Here is a 17910-nt window from a genome sequence, read left to right as displayed (position 1 = left end):
CGGTCGATGTGGAATGCAACACAACGTTCCGTGTTTTCGGAGGTTGTATTTACGAAACGCACGCGGGATCGCATGCGATGGCGAGCAGGTAGCAGCAAGCTGGATAGCTGTCTACAACTAATAAACACCATCACAGCGCACCCCGAGTTATTTCTCAGGTTAGATGCACACTATTTGATTGAACCATTTTGTTATCACGGATGGCATTTCTTAAAATAATTTAGAATTATTTGCAGTCTAATTTTCAGTCAGCTGGATAGCTTACCAACAACTAGTCACACATAGGGTTGCCCATAGATATTATATAGAGACTATCTATATGATGTCTATGGGGTTGCCACCCGTCCCGTAAAATACGGGACGTCACGTGATTTATCTCGTATAAACGCTGGTGAGATGGCGTCACGGTGAAATCGTTCCAGATCGCTAATTTAACATTGATATAAGGTGGAAAATGTGCCTATGGTGGGTAAGGGACTTAATGGTGCTAAAACTGTGTATTTTATTCTAAATAAATGTTCAAAAAGATCAAACAATGTATGAATGCAATCACTGAGTCATAAGACAAGTACAGGTGAAAGAAGAATCCTACCAAAAAAATTATACATGAATTAGATAAACAAGCCAAATAATCGAAAAGAAAATAATACATATTAAACATATTAAATGTGTATTTTTTTTTAATTATTTATAATGCATATTAACTCAACGCTTTTATTGCTAAAACTGTGGAGGATGTTTATGTGTCCCTTAGTTTAAAACTGTAAAAGTGGCAAACCTAGTCACACATGTGCATAACTCTCACTTTGGGAGTTGAAAAAATAATACATCTTTATTATTTTGATAGTGAAATGTACTGCGTTGTTTTAACCACAACATGCCAGATTGAAATGTGATTTACAGGCTGAAGGAATCTCATGAGATTTATTTATAGTTAATATCACAGATCTGTAACATCACATCCTTTTCTCCCTGTCAGTGTACAGGATGCTTTGGCAGGAGAATTCACATCACTCACCAAGACACTTTATGATCTGCATAAGACTCATGAGCCTGCAGGCTGTAAAGGAAGCCCACTTGAGCAGCTGGTCCTCGAGAACTTTGATGAGGAGCAAATCTGGCAGGAGCTGGAGCTTCAGAATAGTGCATTACTGACGCAGTTTGAGGATGCAGTTGGGCAAGCTTTCACAGATGACTCAATAACTTTTCTTGAAAAAACAGAGGAAGAGGATGCTGCTGACGAGGGAGATAATGTGGATTTGGCTGAGGAGATCGAGGAGGAAGAGGAAGATGAAGAGGAGGAATTGGAGCAAAGACCTAATCCATCGGGAGACAATGAGGAAGAGGACTTCTCTTGCGAAGACTCCGATTTGGACTTTGATGTAGATAAATTTGAGAAACAAACCAAACAGAGACAGTCAACTGCTAAATTATCAAAATCTAACATGACTGTATCAGAAGTGGATGACTTCTCTGGATGACAGAAATGGAGGCTTTTCTGGATGACATGGATAAAAGAGAGGGAAAGGAGAGTGTAGGGGAGGAAATAGACTACTTTCAGGATTTTCCAACAGATGATGAAGAGGAACTAAGCTTTGATTTGTTTGAAAAAACAGAAACAGGTAACACACATGTGTATGTAAAATGTTTTGGAACATTTAGTTTTAGTCACAGTATTTCTACTTTGAGTTTTTTCATTTGCTACTTACTCATTGCTGTTAAATAGACTCCTCTGGAATTGATTCAAAGACAGAATTGATTAGGCCATCTTTAATGAATAGTTCACCCAAAACTCATCACTCAAAATTCATAATTTCAGTCGTTTACTCACTCCCATGCCATTCCAGATGTGTATGATTTTCTTTATTCTGCAGAACGCAAATTAATATTTTTAGAAGAATAATTCAGCTCTGTAGGTTCATTCAATGCAAGTCAACAGAGTACAAAACTTTGAAGCTCAAAAAAGCATATGAAGGTAGCATGAAAATAATCCATAAATCTCTAGTGGTTGAATCCATGTCTTCTGAAGTAATCCAATCAGTTTTGGGTGAAAACAGACCTAAATGTATCTCCTTTTTCACTATAAATCTTGACAGCAGTCTCCTTAGCGATCATGATTTCAAGCTTGTGTACACATCCAAGTACTATATAGCACTCTGCGCTTGAGTCAAGCACTAGAAGATTGAAATCATGATTGTGCCAGGTGACTGCAATGGCAAAATTTACAGTAAAAAGGAATTCAAATTTGGTCTGTTCTCACCCAAAATTGATCAGATCTCTTCTGAAGAAATGGATTAAAGAACTCGAGTCGTATGGGTTATGTTTATGCTGCCTTTATGTGCTTTTTTGAGCTTCAAAGTTTTGGTCATCATTCACTTAATTTGAATGGACCTACAGAGCTTAGATATTGTAAAGGGATTAATAGAAAGGAGGCGGTGAGAACCAGCTTGATAATATAAATAATAGTTTAATATAATACTGAACCAAAAGACAAACACACACACACACACACACACGGTGTCGGACAGCTGTCTGTAAATCTCACTCTCTCTCTGTCGCACTGCCGTCTTCGGTCGGCCTTTATCCCTCTCGAGGGCTAGTTTGCCTGATTAGGGGCCGGGTGTGCAGAATCATGACCTGGCCCTGCCCTCCGACCTGCCACAGTTATTCTTCCAGAAATCTTTATTTGTGTTCAGCAGAAGAAAGAAAGTTATACACATCTGGACATGAGGGTAAATAAATTATGAGAGAATTGTCATTTTTGGGGAACTGTCCCTTTAACAGAGTCATTGCTACTCCACCTCTTTATTGTTTTCACACACTCTTAATTGTCTTGTATTTTACAGATGAAAAGCTCCAGAGATATGAAATACAAAGATTGATTTTCTCCTGTGGATGGAGAGCCTGAACAGACAGATTCTGATGCAGACACTGAACCGGAATCTAATGATGATTTTGAGGGAGCAGTAGAAGACGACGATGATGAGCTAGAAGAAGAGGAGGATGATGAAGATGATATGAATGAGGAAGATTTTGATTTGGATGAGTGAGACTGCATGTCATCTTCCATTCGAGTGTGCTATCTGTACACACAATAAGAGTTTTGTTTAGATGTCTTAAACTTTTCCACTCTCGAATTAGGGGTGACATGGGTGATGCTGAAAGCAAGAAAGCCAGAAATGCTTTACAGAAAGTGACCTTTGACCTCCCTGAGGATAGTGAAGGGGAGGATGTGGAAGATATTCTGGGTGGAAAAGCTAAAAATGTGCATAAACCGGAGTCCAAGTCAGCATTTGAAAAGCGACAGGAAAAGGTGTGTCTTCCTCCTAAATATGAAGTCCTTATTGAAAATGAATCTATTTGCTAGTTTTTCATTGGGCTAAAACGATTAGTTGATGACATCGATGTTGTCGAATAGTCGTTTGATCTCATTTAACGTAACATGAGATCACATTAAACTCTAATGATGATGCACAAGAGCAGCACAGATTACACAGATCACAGTCCAGATGCACTCTGAACTTTCCAAACAGCTTCAGGTGATGTAGATGCCAAAGTATGAGGGAATTATACAAATAAGTAAATTCAGAAGCAAAACTTGCGTCATGGGTGTCTTTAAAGGAAACACCCCGGCGTTACATCTTAAATGCAGTTATATTTAATGCGTTATAGCTTTATTAAAGTTCAATTTATATGGAAGCAGATCATGTAAATAACTACAAACTCCAAAACTGGCATTTCTCTGTGTGGTCAGTGCCTCTTCTATGAGTTGCGCGAAGTGTCCCGATCTAAGGGGGATGCACACTCCATCACAGGAATACTCGTCCTTAAAAATAATCGTTAGATGCAGCCCTAGTTTTTCAGTAACCCTCCAGCTGTGCACTATGTAACTGACATAAATGTTTATAGATGGGACAGAAGATTGATGAACTGGAGAAAGCTGCATTGTCAGAGAAGCCGTGGCAGCTGAGTGGAGAGGTGACTGCTCAGACTCGGCCAGAGAACAGCATGCTGGAGGAAGATGTGGCGTTTGACCAGACCTCCAGGATGGGTAAGGGTTTCATGCTGATCATTTTAACAAAACAATTCCCAATTCTGTTTCTAGTGTTTGCATAACTTTGTTTCTCTCTTTAACAGCACCCGCAATCACAGAGGAAACTATGTTACAGCTTGAGGAGATAATTAAACAGAGAATCAAAGATCAGGTTTGTTTAAACTTCAGTGTCCATGTTCTAATCTTAGTCATAGACACTTTATATGCTAATAACAGCATACAGTGGCGTAGAGACCTATCGCTTCAGCTGGTTTAATAAAGGCTTATGCTTATTTTGTAAATATTTCATGTTTGACCTGTTGTGTCTAAGGTGTGGGATGATGTGGTAAGGAAAGAAAAGCCCAAAGAGGAGGTGTTTGAGTATAAGAAGAGACTCACTCTGGACCACGAGAAGAGCAAACTGAGTCTGGCAGAGGTTTATGAGCAGGAATATGTCAAACAGATACAGGTGAGCCCTATCAGCTGCAGTGCCTCATCACATGTGGATATTAGTATAAAACGGAGCATACCTCAAATAATGGCTGAGACTGTTTTATTTATGTGTATTTAATTTTTTTGTGGGCTTCAGGACAAGAAGGAAGAGGAAGAGAATCCAGCACATATAGAAATCCAGAAACTCATGGACACACTCTTCCTCAAGCTGGACGCACTATCAAACTTCCACTTTACACCGAAACCAGTGAGTAAATTTGGCTCTAGACATTTTTTCCTTCACATGATTGAAAGGAATTGTTCAACCAATAATGAAAATTCACTCTTCTGTTGTTACAAATCCCATAAGCTATTATTGTTTCATGGAACACAAAAGGAGAATTTTAAGAATCTACATACAGCTATTTTCAAGAAAAAAAGCAGTTCATAGTGACCATCACACATATCAAGCTCTGTAAGGGACAAAAAAGCTCTACAAAGGCACCATAAACAAAGTCCAAAAGTATACATTTGTGCATCCCAAGTCTTCTGAAACTATTAAATATTTCAAGACATTATTCACTGATAATCTTCCCCTCTGCTGTAGCTCTCAGTAGTGATGTCTGATCCATGAGATGTTTACCAAAAGCTAATTACTGATTCACATGGGTTTATTTCAGTTATAATATCCCTTTTGCTTACATATAAAATAAATGATCTTCCAGATAATGCTGTTAATTTTACAGTGGACCTTTTAAATAGGTTCATTAGGAAAATATTCATTTTACTAATTATACTTATTATTATTTATTATGAATCATTTTGGCTTTTTAAAAATGAACAAATAAATATATTAAATCAATAAATAAGCCATTATATTTCATTTATTATTTTTGTTACATATTTATTGTTAAATTGCTTAATTTGTACTACTTGCAAGTATTTACACTGATTTGTTGAGCACGTGCCAAAACCAGTACGCCATCTAATATATATATATATTTTTAAACAGCATTTCTGTAAACAACGCCTTTAAACGAGCTCATGTTAACTAGAGAGGACTAATAGCTTTACCTCATCTATATGATGCATGATTAGAATTAAATGTTTTTTTGTAGTTGTTTTTGATAAATAACTGACTGTAAAGAACAGAAAGTGTATTAAGAGACTGTATTAAATGGCAAATGGGTTGCGTGGATCTCGTCTTGGACACACATTACACAGAACAACTTTTACTCTCAACACACTGTGAAAGTATCTCACTGCTGAACACTTCACAACTAAACTGCACAATTACTGGTGAGTGAAATGTAAACCTTTACCAGCCAGTTCCCAAATATATTCACTTTAGTTGCAAAGCATGCTATTTGGTTGCAAATGGTTTCCTCTCGTTGTAGTAGAGGGTTGCGCATTAAGTGAAAGATCGTTCTTGGGATTTAAGAATCAATATCGAGATCGTTCAAATGAAGATTGTAATGCATCTGAAAAACAATATTTTTACCCACCTCTAGTGTGTGTGTGTGTGTGTGTGTGTGTGTGTGTGATATATATATATATATATATATATATATATATATATATTACACCATGTATTGTTGTTCGGCCTCAAATGTATTGTTGAAAAACTAATTCACAAATTAGACTGTTCCAGTCAGAGCCATTTTCAAGTTCACAGCTCAATGGAGAGAAAGATTGTCAGAGAATCAACACTTAAAATGTGGTGTTTTCATTAGAAAAACATTTGTATGGCTTCAGAAGACTTGGAATATAGCGCACAAGTCATGTGGATTCTTTTATAGTATTCTTATTTTTTGGTCATTGTATGGAAAAGAAAATTCTCCTTTTGAAACAGTAACAATAAATAATTATTTTCATTTTGGGTGAACTATTACTTTAAAGGATAAGGAGATGTTTAGCAGAATGTCTGGAATGCTATTTTCTATATAACAGAAGAGACCAATTAGTGTCTGTAAATAGTCTATTGAAATTATACAAATAACGTGTGAAACCGCAAAAGTGAAGAGGCCACTTTCTGTTTTGATGTACAGTATATTCAGTTTGAAACTCACTGCTGTATTATAGATGACAACTTTTGAAAATATCTTCTATATAATGTCCATATAATGAATCTATTAATTTGATAGGGTTGTATTGTGTAAACTAAATTCCTGTCCAGACCAATAAAGTGCATCTCTTTGGAAAAAAAGACAAAGTTATAATAAAAAAGTATTTTACTTCCTCTGTTTAGCATATTCCTGAGGTGAAAGTGGTCTCTAACTTGCCTTCGATCACTATGGAGGAAGTGGCTCCAGTCAGTGCCAGTGATGCCACACTGCTGGCCCCAGAGGAAATAAAGGTTTGTGCCGCCTGCTCTTTATTCCAGTTTACAGCTATTTATCAGCCAACTGTGATCTGAGAACTTCACTGTGAAGTGTTCAAGATGGTATTTGGAGTGGTGGTGTAGTGGGCTAAAGCACATAACTGTTAATCAATAGGATGTTGGTTCGATACCCACAGCCACCACCATTGTGTCCTAGGGTTGTGCCGATGGACGATATCATCGTCCATCGTGATGGCTGACCAACATCACGATGTAGAGCCACCGTCGTGATGCCACGCCCCCTTTTGCGAGTCTTGCTAGTGTGACTCACTAATCCTAGTCTCTTCTATAGTTAACCTAAAAACTTTGCAGGGATTGCTCTGTAAATTAAATTGAGAATATAACTAATGCATATATGCTATTTTAAATACTGTAGTATATGCCAGAGACGTGACGTGTTAGTCTGTGAAAATACCGTGTCAGGCAGGCTACACAAATATTGATCTTGACATTGTTAGCTTCTTGTCTTTTTTTATGTCTTACACTGTACATTTAGATTAAAATATTTTATGTTGTAGGCTACAAGAAAATAGCCTTTATTAATTAATTATTAGTAGTTGTAGTGTCTCAGAAAATCTTGCTCATTGTCACATAGCTCTTGTATACACTGAAGCGGCAGTTTAAGATAAACCCAGACCAGCTGAACGTCAAATAACTTTTGTCTGGTTAATACTTTTAAAGAAAAATTTCCTTGGCCATAAATCCATAATGTCAAATCAAATGAAAGAAACAAGGTGAATATGAATAACACACATTTATTAAAACATAGAACAACAACAAATAAAGAACAAGAAAACGGAACAACACTCAGACCGAAACTCGGCATTAACATTTCACTTATAATTAGCAGCACAATTAACTTCAGCACAGGCTACAAAATAAATTTTGTTATTGAAATATTGTAAAGTGGTCATATGAACTACACAAATGAACGTTTAAAAAATAATATGCAAAATCGAATAGCGCCGCAACGGATGGCGAAAAAATGCGTAAAGATGTCTAATATCTTTCACCATAGACCATGTTTAAATTTCGATGTTTCTGGCCAGAAATACCAACATATTCACTTTATCTGGTTTTAATAAGCTGCGGATTGGAGTAACTACACTACCTGCTGTGCTGAAGACCCGCTCTGATGGAGTACTGGTAGCACATATGCACAGATATTTCCGTGCTAATCTTGCCATGAACGGAAACGACTCGGTTACTAACGTAACCTCGGTTCCCTGAGAGGAGGGAACGAGTATTGCGTAAGTAGCTTACGCTATGGGGAAAACTCCGTTTCTCGAGAAATATTGAAGTCTTTATGTAAAACGCATTGCAGCTGCACAGCAGACAGCAATGAGCGAGGCAGCTCGGTCATTGGCTGTGCTGCGGCAACTTGCTCGAACCAATGAAGGGGCGACTCTGAACGCGTGACCAATGAGCGCGCTTCACGCCCGCGCGCTCAGAGCCCGCCAAGATTGGCGTGGCTAAGGCTATATATTAGGCGCCCCGTCATGAGAGTTCTTTTGGTTCAATCGACTGAAGCGACTGACCAAGCACAAGCACGGCAGTTTACACAATACTCGTTCCCTCCTCTCAGGGAACCGAGGTTACGTTAGTAAACGAGTCGTTCCCTTTTGAGAGGTCTCTCTTGCGTAAGTAGCTTACGCTATGGGAACACCATGCAAAACGGCGTGCGTGCTGACTTCGCTCTATAAAGCCAGAGGCAGATGCCTGAGCCTTAAAGCAAAGTGATTATTCAACGAGCCGGCCAACGGCGAGCTATATAATGGGATAATACAGAGCGCCTTTGCCCCAAGGTGGCCCATGGTGGGGCGCTCATTGTAAAAACACACGCACATATCTTATGTACTGATTTTTCTATTTACTGATATGCATAAAAAACTCCCTAAGTCAGTCAGAGACGGACCTTATAAGGGAGGAGATAATGCTCAGCATATATGTACTCCAGTCCATACTACAGTCAGGCTGATAGAATGTTGGAATGCAATGAGGGGACCTGTAGGTTATAAAACCTGATAAATGTCGAAGGCGAGGCCCAGCCTGCCGCCGCACAAATATCCTCAATGGGTATCCCACTCGACCATGCCCACGAGGAGGTCATGCTCCTCGTAGAGTGAGCTCTGACGCCTAAGGGGCATTGAAGGCCCTTGGCTTCATAAGCCAGCGCTATAGCATCTACTATCCAGCGCGATATTCTTTGCTTTGAAACTGCGAGACCTTTAGTGCGGCCGCCAAAGCATACGAATAATTGTTCCGTCTGTCTGAACGGGGCAGAACGTTCCAAGTATACTCTGAGCACCCTGACCGGGCAGAGTAAATTAGAGTCACTTTCGTCTGCTGAAGACGATAGCGCTGCCAGAGATATCACCTGTACTCGGAAGGGTGTGGAGAGCACTTTAGGAATATACCCGTGCTCTGGCCTAAGGACAACTCTGCAGTCGTTAGGTCCAAATTCCAGGCAAGCAGCGCTTGATGACAGGGCGTGCAGGTCGCCCACTCTCTTTTGAGCGAGAGCTGTTTAAGGTGCACGGTTCGGAGAGGTTCGAACGGGGCACTCTTGAGTGCATCCAGGACCGTGGCCAGGTCCCAGATCGGTACCGAGGGGGGGCGAGGAGGGTTCATTCTCCTAGCGCCTCTTAGGAAACGAATGATTAGGTCGTTTTTCCCTAATGAGCGTCCTTTATCAGGATTGTGTGACGCCGCTATGGCAGCCACATAGACTTTGAGCGTGGAGGGTGTGCGGCCCGCCTCCAGCAGCTCTTGCAAAAAGGCGAGTACACTTGGTATCTCGCACGATTTGGGGTTCAAGCTCTTGGTATCACACCAGTCACTGAACACTTTCCACTTTTGGGCATATAAGCGCCTCGTAGAGGGTGCTCGCGCCTCAGTGATGGTTCTCAACACTCCGCTGGGGAGGTTCTCTGGAACCCGTTGAGGGGCCATGCATGAAGGGCCCACAGATCGGGCGGGGATGAAGAATCATCCCGTTGGCCTGCCTGAGGAGGTCCAGCCTCAACGGAATCAGCCATGGGGCAGATTGCATCATCTGCATCAGTTCTGGAAACCACGCCTGGTTCTTCCAGAGGCTACCAGGAGCACTGCACATTTCACCTCCCTGATCCGACTGATGACCTGAGCTCTGATCGACGATGACCGAGGTAGCAAGGGGCGGCTCGGCCAGACTTGGGCGAGCGCGTCCGTGCTCTTTGAGAAGAAAAGAGGGCAGTGCGCATTTTCCCTGGAGGCGAAGAGGTCGACCTCTGCTTCGCCCAAGGTTTGCCATAACCACTGGACCGTCAGGGGGTGGAGAGACCATTCTCCTGGGAGAACCTTGTCTCTGGACAGCATGTCCGTTCCCTGGTTCAGGATGCCTGGCACATGCGCTGCTCTCAGCGAGCGCAGGTTGTGCTGTGACCATAAGATGAGCTCCCTGGCCATAGAGTGCAGGGAGCTCGACCTGAGTCCACCCTGGCGATTTATATACGACACTACCGTCATGTTGCCCGTTCGGACCAGGACGTGTTCGGTTTTCAGGTACGGAAGCAGGGCTCTGAGAGCCAAGGCGACCGCTTTCATTTCCAGACAGTTTATATGTAGGCGCTTTTCCAGGTTTGACCAAAAACCGGAGACAGGCCTGCCCTCGTAAAGGGCCCCCCATCCTATTTTGGAGGCATCTGTCGTGATCATTTTTCTCCGCGTGTTCACGCCCAGACTCACGCCGGTTTGATACCAGTCGACGGACTTCCAGGGCGTCAGGGCTTTTATACAGCCGTGATTCGCTCTGATTAAAAAGTGGCCCGAGCGCCACGCGTGAGTGGGGACACGGCTCTTGAGCCAGCGTTGGAGAGGACGCATGTGCAACAATCCTAGCTGGAGTACAGCTGATGCCGAGGCCATGAGACCGAGCATCCTTTGAAATCGTTTGACGGGGGCGTGCGCGCCCCCTCTGAATGATGTTGCAAGGCGCCGAATAGCGAGCGTGCGCTCTGATGAGAGGTGCGCCGTCATCTGCACTGAGTCTAGCACTATTCCCAGAAAAGAGATATTCTGGCTGGGGGATAGCACGCTCTTTGCAAAATTGATTCTCAGACCCAGACATTCTAGATGACTGATAATCCAAGATCTGTGCGTCGTTAACTGACTCTCTGATTGTGCTAGGATTAGCCAATCGTCGAGGTAATTCAGTATTCGCACTCCCCGCTGTCTCAGGGGGGAAAGTGCTGCGTCCATACATTTCGTGAATGTACGGGGGGGCCAATGATAGGCCGAATGGTAGTACTGTGTACTGGTATGACTGTCCCTCGAAAGCGAATCTCAGAAATGGCCTGTGATGAGGCGCTATCGGAATGTGAAAGTAAGCGTCTTTCAAATCCACTGATAGAAACCAATCCCCGGGCGAACTTGCGCGAGGATATGTTTGGTCGTTAACATTCTGAACGAGCGAATCATTAAAGCTTTGTTCATATGTCTGAGATCTAGGATGGGGCGGAGGCCACTGTCCTTTTTCGGGACGAGAAAGTAGCGGCTGTAAAAACCCGCCTCGCTCATAGAGGGAGGAACAGTTTCTATAGCGCTCTTCTCTATCAGTTTGAGCACCTCGGTGCGTAGAACATGTGAAACATCTTTCCTCACTTTCGTCTCGACCACCGCTGAAAAGCGGGGTGGTCTGCGAGCGAATTGAAGCGAGTAACCGTGTCTTATTATGTTCAAAACCCATTTCGGCATGTCGGGGATTTTTTCCCAGGCTTTTGCTCGCACAGATATGGGCTGAATGCTGGCTGGGGGCGTGTCGCAGTGACGTATGGACCCTGCCGGCGAATTGCCTTGTGCTAACACTGAGCTTACAGCTCTCAGAGGCGCGGGAGTGCGCTGAGCAGCTTTGTTGAGTGCAGAGTGCAGGGGTGCGTGTGAGATTACAGGCATGCACGCTATCTCCGTAATGCTCGCAGCATGAGCTGGAGAAATGTTTGAAACTGTATAGACAGTGTTTACGGGTGGGGGTGCATACATTGTGGCACGCGCGCCACTTTCATAAAGCTTCCCGTTCTTAGCGGGGAGTTTCTTGGCTCGCGCGCCGCATCTGTGATGCTCGCGGCATGGGCCAGAGAACTGTTTGAAACTGTATGGGCAGCGCTTATGGGTGGGGGTGCATATACCACAGTAGGCACGCGCGCCATTTTCATAAAGCCTGCCGCTCGCAGCGGGGGTTTTTGGGCATGCATACAGTGTTTGTGTGTAGGGGTGCATGCATGACAGCAGGCACACGCGTTACCTTTATAGTATTTCCCGCTTTTACTGGGGAAGTGTTTATAACTGTGGGAACAGTGCTTGTGTGTAGTGGTGCATACATGACAATAGGCACACAATCTACATTTATGGGGCGTCCAGCTTGAGCTGGGGAAGTATTCGGCACTGATTGGACAGTATTGATACGTGGGAATGCGCACTTTAGTGTGGACACGTGACCCTTTAGTGACACAGGCAGAAAATGACTCTTTTTGTGATTTCTGCGTGTTGCAGTTAAAACGGCGTTTGATTGCAGGTGAGCGAGTTCTGTGACTGGCCCATTGACTGCTGTACAGACATTTCCAGCCGCTTGTAAGGGGACTGGGTAATGTTTTACACGTTTTGGAGAGAGTGGTCCGGCTTTTGCGAGACACGCACTCTCTCTTTTTCTTCCTATGGCTAGGAAGGCTTACGAGGCTCCGGGTTCAGCACGATCTTGGGCCGAGGTCCCCGTCGCTCAGGCGGCTGCTTTCGGTTAGGTCTGGGTTGGGAGACGGGAGGCGCCGCCCTGGCTCGCTGTTGCAGCTGAGGCGGTCTCTGGCGGCTCTGTGACGAGCTGGAGCGCTTAGGCAGGAAGTGACGCATAGCCTGCGAATTCTTCTGGGCTTCAGTGAAGCGTTCAGCGAACTCTTTTACCGCCGGTCCGAACAGGCCGCTTGGGGCGATAGGCGCGTTGAGGAATGGCGCCTTATCCGCGTCCTTCATTTCTGTTAGCGTCAGCCATAGATGGCGCTCAAGGACAGTCAGGTTAGCCATGGCCCGGCCGATGGATTGGGCGGTGGCCTTTGTGGCTCGCAGGGCTACATCAGTGGCACTGCGGGGGTCCTTGAAAGCCTCAGGTTCAGGTCCAGATTCGTCCATGGTGCGGAGAAGTTTGGCCTGATAGACCTGCAGAACAGCCATGGAATGAAGCGCTGACGCAGCTTGGCCGGCGGCGGCATATGTGCGACCGGCGAGAGCTGAGGTAGATCTGCAGGGCTTCGAGGGATGAGAAGCTTTGGCTTTCCATCCAGCGGTGGAGGGTGGGCACAGATGGTTGGCCATAGCCTCCTCGAGGGGCGGGGTTCCCTCGTAGCCTCTTTCTCTCGCGCCGTCCACCGAGGAGAGCGAGGAAGAGAAAGAAGGCTTCAGGCGAGCAGAGTGCGGGGCTTTCCATGACTTTGTGAGTTCGTCGTGAACTTCGGGGAAGAAAGGGGAGGGTCTCTGTCGAGGGGCCTGCCGGCGCCCTTGCAGGAACCACTCGTCCAGCCGGCTGCAGGCGGGTTCTTCCGGAGAAGACCAGTCGAGCCCGAGGTCTTCCACAGCTTTGGACAGTATGCGGACGATTTCTGAGTCCATGCTGGTGCCCCTGCTCGTGTCCGCTAGTGTCGACGGCGCGGGGTCGAAGGCCGAGCCCGGCCAGTCGTCGGATGCAGCGTCAATGGGAAGGCTGTCATCCTTTTCACCGTCGTCCCCTGACGCGCCGAACGAGACGAGACCCAGCGCTCCGGAGGGGTGCTGGTCTGCCTGCGTGAATTGAACTGGTGGCAGGGAGTCCTCGGGTGGTGGTGAAGCACGCGGGGACTGGCCCGGCGTGACGTCACTGAAGTCCACGTGCTCTGGCGGCCTCCGTGAGCGGCGCTTTTTCTTGCGCGGCTCGAACAGAGGGGATGGCAGCACGGTGGTAGCAGGCTCGTTCACGGCGAAGGCGGCAAAGCGAGCGCGCAGCTCGGTGAGGCCCAGGGAGTCACATTCGGGGCATCCCAGGCAGCGAGCGCAGATAATGTGACGGTCCCCGTTAGGAAGAGGGCCTCTGCACGAGGCGCAGGTCGAAGGCATTTTAAACAACGCCTCGAATTTGCTCTTTACTAAGGACAAAAAAGCGTCGCAGAGGCGAACACTTGAAAAGTTATTGCTTAGTAAAGGATATAAGGTGATGCGCGCCGGATGGTGTAGCAGAAGGCTTTGAAGGCGGCTGAAGGCGCCGGCGTCCTCGTAGCAGTCCTGCTGTAGGCTTGTCGACAGCGGGCGAAAAGACTCCAATAATCCAGAGGATCCAGCGAAGAGAAGGTCTTTACTGAAGGAGATTAAATCTAAAGAACTCTCATGACGGGGCGCCTAATATATAGCCTTAGCCACGGCAATCTTGGCGGGCTCTGAGCGCGCGGGCGTGAAGCGCACTCATTGGTCGCGCGTTCAGAGTCGCCCCGTCATTGGTTCGAGCAAGTTGCTGCAGCACAGCCAATGACCGAGCTGCCACGCTCATTGCTGTCTGCTGTGCAGCTGCAATGCGTTTTACATAAAGACTTCAATATTTCTTGAGAAACGGAGTTTTCCCCATAGCGTAAGCTACTTACGCAATAGGAGAGACCTCTCGAAAGGGAACCTTTTGTCGTTCGTTTTCCACCAAGTCAGCGGGTCCTCTTCCCCATCAATGGCCATTTCCTGCAGGTACATGGTCATTTCTGCCTCGACCTTTTGCTCATCAGTGAGTAAAATAACGAAATTATAGTTTTTAAGTGGAAAATAGTATTTATGTAAAGAGATATATTAAAATAAATAGTGCACAACTCTTAAGTGAAAGCTAAAAAAAAAAAATGCTTCACGTGTCGTGCAACCTACTGATAAAGCGCCGACGAGTCATTAGTTGGGTTAGTAAAATAACGAAATTATAATTTTTCATATAATTTTCAAAAATTATATGAAATTATATACCCCCCACCGACGATATCATCGTCCATCGCGATGTTTTACTGTCAACATCGTCAACTGCCAATTTAGGGGACATCGCCCAACCCTATTGTGTCCTTGAGCAAGGTACTTAACTCAGGGGGATTTTCCCTGTAATAAGTGCACTGTAATCGCTTTGGATAAAAGCTTCTGCCAAATGCATAAATGTAAATATTTATTGCAATTTAGTGCAACATTTATATAAATGGTAGATCTCAGAATTGTCATGATTCGTGTTGATGCATTTAATTTCCTTATCTCAGGAGAAGAATAAGGCTGGAGATATACTTGGAGACACAGAGAAAACGACCACAGATAAGAAGCGAGAGAGACGGAAGAAGAAGAAACTGAAGCATCTGAAGATTGAGGAGCGGGAGAAGAGACAGAAACTCAAAAGAGGCGACGGCAGGAAAAATCAAGAAAAAGAGCAAAGCTGAAGTTGAACAGACCCTCAAGAAACTTACAAAAGGAGGAAAAGCAAAAATCCTCACGGTTAGTGACTTAATTTTAAAATGATGAGATTAAAAGAGTTATATGTATTATTGCAATGAAGATGCTTTGTTTGCATGTGTCTGGACGTCTTGCTATGCTCCAGGCACTAAGTTTATGATGTGTTAAACATTTGATACAAATGTTCTGACTTTTTTTTTTTTTTTTTTTTTCACACAACAGAATGATGGGATGGATAAGGCACTCTGTTCTTCTCAGGCCTTTAACTCCCAACTTCAAGTCCAAGTAAAAAGTCAAATCAAGGGATCAAAAAACCAGACCGCAAAGAAGAAACAAAAAGGGATTTCTGTTAACAAGCTAAAGTTGTAATGTTAAAAGAAATGTCAAATGTTGTATGCACAGTTGCTATTATGGGAAATTGAATGAATAGTTTATCTTGTAATTTTTATTTAAATACAGATTTATTTTCCCTGTATATTGGTGTCATGGAGTTTTTACATTTTGGACTAAACTGAAAATGGCACTATTTAGTCAGAAGAGGGCATTAGTGCTTGGTACTCTTGCCCTTACTATCATTCCAGCTTGTTTCGTAGGGGCTGAGTTTAAGTGTCTCTTACCTGATCCCTATTCACTTCACATCATACAGTATGTATTGTTCAGAATTGAAGAAACATAAAATAGAGGTCACCAGTCAAAGTTGGCAATTTTCTTTATTTGCATTAAAATCTGAAGAGCCACATTTTGCATATTGCCCCAAAACAAGGCTCCCCTGAGCTCAGAGAGAAAATTGAGAATAAGTACACTGCATTTCAAGACCCAAAGCAAGGCACAGGATTTGAACAACATCCCTGTTTCACCATCTTAATATAACTGAATAAATATCAGTGCTGTTCGACAAATCAAACCATGTCATTGGAACACGGTTTTCATAATCTTGACAGCATTAGTGGTAAACTAGACACATAACACGCATTACTTTAAACTAGTTAAAGGGTTTCAGGGTCAAAATTAAGTACCAATGTTAGGGAAAATAAAAAACAGAATATAAATCACATTTAAAACTATAAAAAAAGACTACCGTCCCAACCATAATTAAAGGAAACTCTAAAATGTAAATGTTCCTGAAAAAAACTACATGTCAAACCAAGAAAACTTTATGGTCCCATTTGTAAAAGAACTTAAATCCAAATCAAAGCAAAAGTTCACAGGTGCTGTAATTTAAATTAAATTCTCAAAACTATAATATCTTATCTGACAAACATTGAGCTTGTTTACATGCACATTCTCACACGATACTTCTTCATAGGCCGACAATTTTTGCGGCCATGTTATCGCCTTCAGTGGCTTATCATTATTGGGGTAAAGTCAAAACGTTTTCAGCAAAAACCAAACGACACGTAGATTTTTGTCCATTAACCAAAACTCTCACGTTGCAGAGAGTTTTTGCCGACATTGTCATAGTCAAATTCTTTTTTTAAAGCAAATTAGTTTTTGTTTGTTATCAGGTTATTGGTTTTCATATAAATGCACTCATTCAGACATGTGGACCTGTACGCAGATAACAAAAAAAAACAAAAAACTTGACGACAAAGAAAACCGCCTTATTCGGATTATTCACTGGTTTTGACATCAAAATGTAAACCGGCTTGCACACAACACTTGTACACATTAGATAAAGGTGTTTGCGTACAAAAAGAAATCAATGTAAATGGGCAAAATGTTATATGTGCCAAGCGTTTATGAACACATTGTTGGTTTATAAAGCATAATGGTGTAAGATCGTGCAAGTAATAGTGATGGGTCGTTCATGAACGAATCTTTTATGTGACTCTGAAGAACGAGTAGTCTCAGAGAGTGATGCGTTCCTTTTTAATTTTATTTATTTTTTGGCTGCGCACTGCGTAAACTCTGTTTATTTGATACGTGAAAACCCGCTGTACAGGAAACAGAAATTATTAGTTCAACTTTTTTTGGTCCAAGTGGTTCGTTCTTTTGTCATGTCACAGCTGATATGCATTGCTCACACAGGAAACAGAAATGGCTAGTTCACTTCTCGAGTCTTCAGGGTAGGGTTGCACCAGCTGTGCGTAAGTTCTCACTTAAGTTGGGACAACGTGCACACTAAGGGCTTAGTCACTACTAGTTAGTTTGTAACTATGTCAGTGCTTAATTTGATGGCACCACCTGTCCTTAAGGCAACACTTAACTAGTAGGTCGTAAACTCTCCATAGAGTGTTGCGTAGTTGCATAATATGATGTTTATCTGTATTGATCAGATAAACAGCCTTCATATTTGTACACAGAAGTGTTAAAAAGCTGTGAATTTCATCTCATTATCTCATTACGGTTGATGTTCAAACCTTGTTTGTTTATTGTAAAATAAATCCCCATTAAAATACGATATGTAATAAAACAAGACTTAATTAATAATATATTACCCTGTGTAAATAACAATAAATAGGAACTGTATCTAAAATAAATGAGGGGTGATAAATAAATACTAAAACAACAGGCAATAGACATTTATTAATTTTAATATCTTATATATTTTTAATATGTTGACACTTGACAACGGGTGACGCATCCTGAAAACTGCACCGTTAGGTAGTTT

The 17910-nt window shown here is 43.1% G+C and overlaps 1 pseudogene; it reads left to right on the top strand.

Annotated features, from left to right (window-relative positions):
• Positions 1 to 53: 53 nt before the first annotated feature.
• On the top strand, positions 54 to 15776 carry LOC127646511 (U3 small nucleolar ribonucleoprotein protein MPP10-like; annotated as a pseudogene).
• The last annotated feature ends 2134 nt before the right edge of the window (positions 15777 to 17910 follow it).

This window comes from Xyrauchen texanus, chromosome 1 (genome assembly GCF_025860055.1).
Source record: "Xyrauchen texanus isolate HMW12.3.18 chromosome 1, RBS_HiC_50CHRs, whole genome shotgun sequence".
NCBI classification, from domain to species: domain Eukaryota; kingdom Metazoa; phylum Chordata; class Actinopteri; order Cypriniformes; family Catostomidae; genus Xyrauchen; species Xyrauchen texanus.
The sequence above is the reverse complement of the archived record's forward strand: the minus strand, read 5'-3'. Positions and strand labels throughout refer to the sequence as shown.